An 8,467-nucleotide genomic window follows, 5' to 3' on the forward strand; every position below is an offset into this window, starting at 1 on the left:
TTAAAATACTTAAATCCTATCATTTAATCCTTGGTTTTGCATTCATATTTTTCCATAAAAAATCAAATAATTGTGATGATTGGTTGATTATTGTCCTAATCTAACCTCATAATCTTGTTTAATTGATGATTTTACATATTTGCGTGTCTTTGATTTCATGAAATTCAATCCGAGTAAGGATCCACATTTCTGGGTTCTTCATTTTGTTCTTCGTGCTGTCAATCGATTTTCAATAAAACCCCTTTTTTGATTTTTTTGGGCCGTGTTTTTAGGCTTAAGTTTCAGGCCAAGAAGCCCAACCCATGTGGTTTGGGCTGAGCCCTTTCCAGGTATAAGGGCGTGTTTGGCATATCCGATTTTCACCAAAGGAAACAAATGATTTTTTTCATTTTTAAGGCATGTTTGCCAAACACGACCTTAAGGTATTTTTTGTGCCTTTGATTTTTGAATAAGAGTGTTTTTAGCAAACAAGCCCCACTGTTTTGTTTTAACATTGATTTTCCCCTTGTTTTCTTGTTTTGCCAAATAAACCCCAAATGATTTCCGAAAATTCTGAAAAAACCTAGGAATCATTGTAAAATTAATTATAGGCTCTTTGCATATTTTTTCAATCATTTCACTTAATATCAGGGTTCTAGGCTTTTACTGTAATATACTAACCTAATATTAAAAATAGTTTTTTTTGTTCAAAATTTTGAAAAAAATACAAAAAAAAAAAAAAATTCTTTATTTAAAAAATACAAAAATATGTTTGTATTTTTTGCATACAACCAAATTCTAAAAAAATTTATGCAAAGAAGATCAAGGAAATAAAAAATAAATAAAAACATTTTAATTGATTTGAAAAATTAATCTTTTTTAAAAAATATTACATGTCAAAGTAAACTTGGTAAGTAATTCCCCGTATTAGAGTTGAGGGAGGCACTAATTCCACTCTAATTTTGTCTAATGACACAACTAACTTTAAATGCTTTGTAGTAAATTACCAGATTGTACTAATTTGTCTAGAGGGGGACCAAAATTGTATAAACCTAAATGAAAACAATTGAAATTTGTCTAACTATACGCATATAATTCATAATACACACACATACAGGTATTCTCAACTTGTTAACTCTGCATCATGTTAACACTTGTTCAAACATTGAGCGAGTGTGGTGTGTGTGTATATATATATATATGAGTGTCCGGGTTAGTTTGCGCGAACCTTGACTAATTCTATGAGTCTTGAAGTTAACAACCATGTAAGCCTCAAGTGGCCCTAAAGTTTGTAAAACTCAAACTGATGACTTCTAAAAAGCAAACTTAGAGCCTGACCAATTGAGCTACACCCCTCATAGTTAATTTACATAAATATTGTTTCCATGTAAAGTGGTTCAAAATTAAATTAGTATTTATTGTTGAAATATATAGTATATTCTACATATTAAAAAACTTGGAATGAAAACATTTTTCATATAAATAATATAAACAATGAAGATGAACCATCACAAGTTTTTTTTTTTTTTTCATTCTCATTTTTCAATTTGGATTATTTTGCTTTTTTATTTAACAGTTATAGTTTAATTTTATAAAATTAATTTTTAGTAAATTATAAAATGATATTTAAAAATATTAATATTTCAGATAATATGAAATAATATTAGAGATAATATGAAATGAAAGAAATATTAAATTAGTGTGTGTTTGTATATATAAAGCATTATTAATGTCTATTTTTTCAGCAAGTCACAGGTACAGGGAATAGTTATTTTAATCAAATGATGGACATTAAAATAAATATATGGCCCATCTCATGGATGACAATGACGGAAATGACCTTGATTAACTCCTTGTTATGTTAGGTACCAACATAATAAAATCAATAATATTATTCAAAAAAACTTTAGCAGCCAATCAGACCAATTCATTGATGTTCTTCTTATCAGAACTTCCACCTTCATCCATAACCTCTATGGCTAATTTCTTTTATTTCTTTTGATCTCTTTCCCTCTTTCTCCCTTGATGATTTGGCTAATGCAATGTTTAATGGCTTCTTTTGTTATTCCCATTTTTCCAAACATTTAACAAAATATACAGGGCGTAAATGTTTCCTTATAATAATAAATAATTTACTATATAATAAAATTATTAATTTACTCTTGAGTGAAAAAATAATGGTATTGATTTTGGGAGTGTTTTGGTGTTTTTTTACAAGCTATTAATCATTAAAAGATTGTTCGAGGATATTTAAGTCCTTTTTAATTTTTATATAGTAAAAATATTCTTTTACCTCCGAGATCAACAAAATTTTGAGATGTTGATCAATGATTTCTTGATTCCAAGATTATTAGAAGAGTAACAATGCGTGGGTCTCACACGCCTCTGCTATTGGCGATTGTGTAGGTGACACTTCGACATTTGAGGAGGTGTGTGATGGCATGGATTAAGCAGCTCTTCCACTCCTTTTCATTCATATGCCAGTAATGTAATAAAGGGAAACTTGTAAAAGCAAGAAACAAACACAACACACTTTGGTTCTTTTTTTTTTTCCTTTTTTTTATATCTTCTTATCTCTCACTATTTTTTCTTTAAATGGTCATCGTCGCTACTAAAATAGGTGGAGCATCGTGTGTGGGGAGGGCCAGTTCAATGGCTATTGATGGGTCATTAGTTCATTGCTAGAAAGAGAGAAGAAGTCATTGGTGGTGGTATTTACAGCAACGATGCTGCTAAAGCTGGCGTTGTCAAATCTATTGCTGGTAGAGGTTGCTTTGATGTTGAAGAGCTGGTGCCTACTGTTGGTGGAATTTGGTTGACGATGATGGGTCAATCTGTGGTGGTTTTTGATGGATAAATGAGAGGAGAGCACTGTAATGTTGAGGTTTGCATAGTAAGGAGCTACTCAGAATAGTTGTGAGCTATGGTGAAAAGGATAAAGGTCGGCATTGTGGTGAAGGGGTGTGAACTTTTAGGTTTGGTCTCTTCACAATAAAAAATGAGGGATTGTAAAGAGAAACAATCTTTCGCATCGAGTTTTGCTTTCAAGATGGAAACTTTGTATAGGGGTTGTTAGAGAAGTTGTTGGTAATAGCATGGAGGCTAGTTTGTGTTGATGGTGGCGTAGAGGCCGAGAGATAAAGGGAAACGGGTATGTGGATGTGTAGTTTGTTTTTTTTTTTTTTTTTTTTTTTTTATGTGTAGCTGGTGGCTAAGTTTAGGTATAATAGGGACTAGGTTTTTTTGGTGTATCTCATGAGAGAATGTGAGAAAGAGTTTTTTTTTTTATTTTTATTTTTGGCCTCATTTATTTTTATTTTTTTTGTTCTCCCCACTAGGTTTTTTTTTTATGGCTCTCCTCCATAAATTCTCTTGTCTTTTATGTGTGTATAACCATCTATTTATAAGTAAAAATTTATGTCTCCTCAATTGCTTGGCTCCCAAGCAATCTAATTTTTATTTCTTTTCACTTTTGATCCTTTTATCTATTTTTATAAATTTTTTTAGATTTTTTTAAATATGATTATGTTAAAAATAAATATAATAAATATAAAAATAATTTTATACATTTAAAAAAAAAATAAAAAAACAATCATCACAACACTAATTAGCTGACATTAATGAGCTGATGCGTAATGCCGACAGATCACATAACCCCGACAAATTGACAAGAGAAGAACAGTCCAGACAAGAAATTGAGAATTGGTGTAAAACCAAAAAAATAAAAAATAGAGAAGCGTTGTAAAGCTGACTACTTAGTCCTATCCTTTCCAGCCCAAGGCCATATAAACCCCATGCTTCAATTCTCCAAACGCTTAGAACACAAAGGAGTTAAAGTAACTCCAATTACTACTCGTTTTTATCTCCAATTCCATCTTGTTTAGATCATCCTCCAGTTCTATTTCACTCTAAACTATATCTGATGGATATGATGAAGGAGGTATAGATCACGCAGAAAGCATCAAGTCATACCTTGATCGCTTTTGGAAGGTGGGATTGCAAACTCTTGACAATCTTATCGAGAAGCTTAGTAGTTCAGACTGCCCTGTTGATTGCATCATTTATGACGCCTTTATGCCTTGGGGTTTTGACGTGGCTAAGAAATTTGGGTTGGTTGGTGCTGCTTTTTTCACTCAGTCTTGTTGTAATGTTTTTAATTAAAGAGTAGGAAAAGACAATAAAGCCCTTGGAGGCTTAAGGAGTAAGTATAATTAAATGAGGGGTATTGTAGTAATTGAATAAAGAGATGATAAATATAAATAGGAAAAAAAATAGAGAGAGCTGTGTTCTTAGAGAGCAAACGTGAGAAGAGAAGGGAAAAGAAGAAAAAGAAAAGAAAAGAGGGAAATTATAAGGGTAATAGAACGGAGTTGGACGAAATAAGTTTAAAGATAAGATTTAGGTTGTTAAATGTATAAATGTATGTTAATTGAGCTTTTAATTTATATTTTAATAAATATTAAGGTTTTAAAGATTGTGTTTTGGGTTTAATTGATGAATTAATTTGAATGTTATGAGGTTGATTGTTGTGGGTAATGGATTGTTTAGTCCATTTTGAGGGATTGTTTAGTCGATTGTAGGTAAAGATGATGATTTGAGATATGATTTGTGTAAATGGTGAATTTTGAGTTATAAATTTGGAAAGAACAATAGGTTTTCTATTGAAATTCTGGGCTGGAGGTTGAAGATTGATAAAATTTCGGTTTGGTCCTTTAATTTTTGAAAATTACAATTTAGTCCCCAAAAAAAAACCTGTGTCACCAAAATCGAGATAGGTATTAAAAGATGAAAGTTTTTGAGAGGGGAATTCAACATGTGCTAGTCTTGGTGTACTCAATGTTTTCTTTTTCTTTGTTTTTTTAAATGCTGTCTGACCAAATGTTTGTGCTTGAAAATTTAGAATGAACTATGCGCGTCAACAGCAATGGAATTGAAATTCATGCGAGAAAATCTCAGTATAGTCAGTGATGAAGATCAGTTTTTTCTGGTTTTTATGAAAAAACCGAAAAAACAATTTGACCTTTAATAAATAATGTTATTTTCCAGTTCGGTTAATATTTTAGGTTTGCAGATTGGTTTGATGAATAATTGAGGTTTATTTAGTGAATTATTATCATTTTTATTATTTGTTTTATTATGGATTAGATTTTGGAAAAACTGTTAATTTTTAGGTTTTTAGAAAATATCTAGTTTAGTCTAAAAACATATAGGGTTATGGAATATACCCTTAGATAAGTGTATTAAATAGGTTGTATGTTTTTTTGAGTCATTTTTTAATATGTCTCATTTGTATTCAGATAATCCTGATATTCTACTGGCGGGATGTCAGTAGGATTGCCTTTGATATTAGCTTTGAGTTTTGTTTGTTTTCGAGTCAAGTAAATGAATAATTTTCCATATGCATGAGAAATATTATAAATATTTGATTTGTTAATATGAATTGGATCATACTTCTTGATAACATATATGTTGATTATTATCTTTGTTATGATAAAGCATGATCAATTGTTGAATCTGAATTCTTGATATAAACCAATATATATTTTGAATTGACTTTTGAATTGATAACTCCTCATTTGATTGATGTCATGAGTTGAGCTTTGAGATATGAATATGTCTGTTTGATTATGATTATGAACCTATGGTATATCAATCAGAATACCCATGCTAACAGGGTAATGTTAGTCTTTATACACATCGTATCTGAACCCTAGTTGGTCGAGGGAGTCACCAACCTATGTGGACTAATCATCCCACAATACGGAGCCTCATACTCATTGCATTTTGATTTTCTGACGAGCTTTACCTTATGATATTTTTGTTATGGCCTATTTGAGAAACCTTCCTATAAAAATCTACAACCATATATATATATATATATATATATATTATTATATATATATATATATATTATATATATATATAATATATTTTCATTGTTGTATTACCTCGTGTGTGTATATTTAACGTTATCTACTTACTGAGTTGTTGAACTCACCCTCTCATTATTTATCTTTTCAGGCTTATAGTTTAATACCGGGTTATTTTTATTGAACCGTTCGAACCTGCTTTTTTATTTTTTGTTGTTGTAATTTGTACATTCCTTTTATGTCTAATTAGTGCTCCAAAACTATGAGTTTATATGAACTCTTGTATTAAGATAATTAAATTATATTATGAAGTTAGTTTGTTGTGAATGCTGCGTTGAACTCTGATTGAGTTGCTTAAAGGATAAGTTTGTATATAAGTTTGGGTTCGCATAGGTATGGAACCTTGAAGAGGAATTTTGCCTATGTACTGGTCATGAATCCGGGAATCGGATCATGACACTTGTGTTGTTGATAGCATACACTATCATGTCCATCGAGGGTTGATCAAACTTCCTGTCACGGAGACTCAAATTTTGGTTCCTGGATTGCCTCCTCTAGAGCCTCAAGATTTGCCCTCTTTCATTTATCATACGGGGACTTACCCAGATTTCTTTGACATGCTTTTGGATCAGTTCTCCAATATTGATCGAGCGGATTGGGTCTTCTGCAACTCATTTTATATGTTGAAAAGAGAGGTGTGGTATACACCACATGTACATTTCTTTGTGCTCTGTAAATCAAATTAAATCTAACTTAAATTGGTTTATTTTCTTTTCTTTTCTTTTCATTTTGGGTTTACAGGTGGCAGATTGGTTTGCCAAGCTTTGGCCATTTTAAAGCATTGGACAAACTATACCGTCTATGTATTTAGATAAACAACTTGAGTTTGACAATGACTATGGTTTCAGCTTCTTCATGCAGAAAAATGATGTTTGCATGAATTGGCTTAATGATAGGCCTAAAGGCTCGGTTGTACCTGTGTCATTTGGGAGCCTGGTAGATCTCAAAGCAGAGCAAATGGAAGAGCTAGCTTGGGGATTGAAGACGAGTGATTGTTATTTCTTGAGGGTGGTAAGAGCATCTGAAGAATCTAAACTGTCGAAAGATTTCGCAGAAGAAAGCTCTGCAAAAAGTTTGGTGGTCAGATGGTGTTCACAGTTGGAGGTTTTAGCTCACGAGGCAGTGGGATGCTTTGTTACACTCTGTGGCTGGAACTCTAGCCTGGAGGCTTTGAGTTTAGGAGTCCTAATGGTGGCAATGCCTCAACGAACAGACCAAAGCACCAACGCAAAGTACATCACAGATGTTTGGAACATGGGAGTCAAAGCTGCGGTGGATGCGGGAAACAATAGAGAGTTGCATAAGAGAAATATTGGAGGGGGAGGAAGGGGAGGAGATCAAAAGAAATGCTAGTAAATGGAAGGAACTGGCCAAGGAAGCAGTGAAAGAAGGTGGTAGTTCAGATATAAACATTGATGAATTTGTGGTTAATTTGGTTCTCTCCCGAAGCTCTTGCTGATGCTTCTTCTCCATGTATCATTTTCCTTTTCTAGTTTCTTGCTTTTTCGCATCAATTATATTTGAGATTCTTCCTCGAAGTTCAGCTTAATAAACCAATGAATGTGTAGCTTCCTATCCAGAAAGATTTCAGATTCATATGCAGAAGAACATCTTTATCTACATTCATTGCATTGGAAACTTGCATCCGATGGAACTGACATTAGAGGCTAGGAAGCGGCAGAAGGCATCGAAGTTAGCTAACAAGACAACCTCCACTCTGTCAGATTGATCCGCCGCCGCCGCCCACTCATCCCATAAGAAGACAATAGCATGGGACTTCAATTATTTATTTGATCCACTGGAAACATGATTGCCATCATGCATGCACGATACAACTACAAATAATTAGTCTCTATCTACGCGGGGTGGCCTTTTATATATTTACATGAACCTACCATTTCATATGTTTTTTATTCTCTACATTTCCAAACATAACCCTCATCAACCCACTTATTCCACATTATAATATTCCAACCAATCTCAAACATTCCATAACATCATTAGTTCTTCTTCATTAAAATATCAATACATCATTACAACGCATGTGGATTCCTCCACTGTTAGAACACTGGCATCCTAATCATCTGGCTATAGAAAGGAAATATTTTACTTGAATAAAGGTCCATTATTGATCTCTAGTCCTACTTAGAGAATTATGTTAAATAATATTTATGTAGTCTTATTTATTAAGGGTAGAATAATACTTTCAGTTTAACCTATATATACTTTATTTGTATTTAGGTTAAGACTATGCATTCATAATATACAGATTATTCAGAATTCTAGCCTCTTTTTTGTATTTGATCTCAATTATTTTAACATGGTATCGGGGCTAGTTTTATGGAACGAGGCTTAATCTCGAATACAGCTTCGCGGATCCAATTTTTTTTGGAGTCATATTTTGTCTTCCGCTTCTGCAAAATTTGGTATTTCGACAGTTTCTGTAATTATTTTGGTATTTCGTCTTCCCTTCAACTTCTGCAATTTGATATTTGCGTTCAGTTTCTGTAAATTTGTTTTGTGTTTTGGAGTAATCGTATAATTTCGAGAAGATTTTT

General features: G+C 32.4%; 1 pseudogene; it reads left to right on the forward strand.

Annotated features, from left to right (window-relative positions):
- The first annotated feature begins 2,343 nt into the window (after positions 1 to 2,343).
- LOC118048597 (flavonol 7-O-beta-glucosyltransferase UGT74F1-like) lies at positions 2,344 to 7,492 on the forward strand (annotated as a pseudogene).
- Positions 7,493 to 8,467: the final 975 nt, after the last annotated feature.

The sequence above is a fragment of the Populus alba genome, chromosome 14 (genome assembly GCF_005239225.2).
Source record: "Populus alba chromosome 14, ASM523922v2, whole genome shotgun sequence".
NCBI lineage: Eukaryota > Viridiplantae > Streptophyta > Magnoliopsida > Malpighiales > Salicaceae > Populus > Populus alba.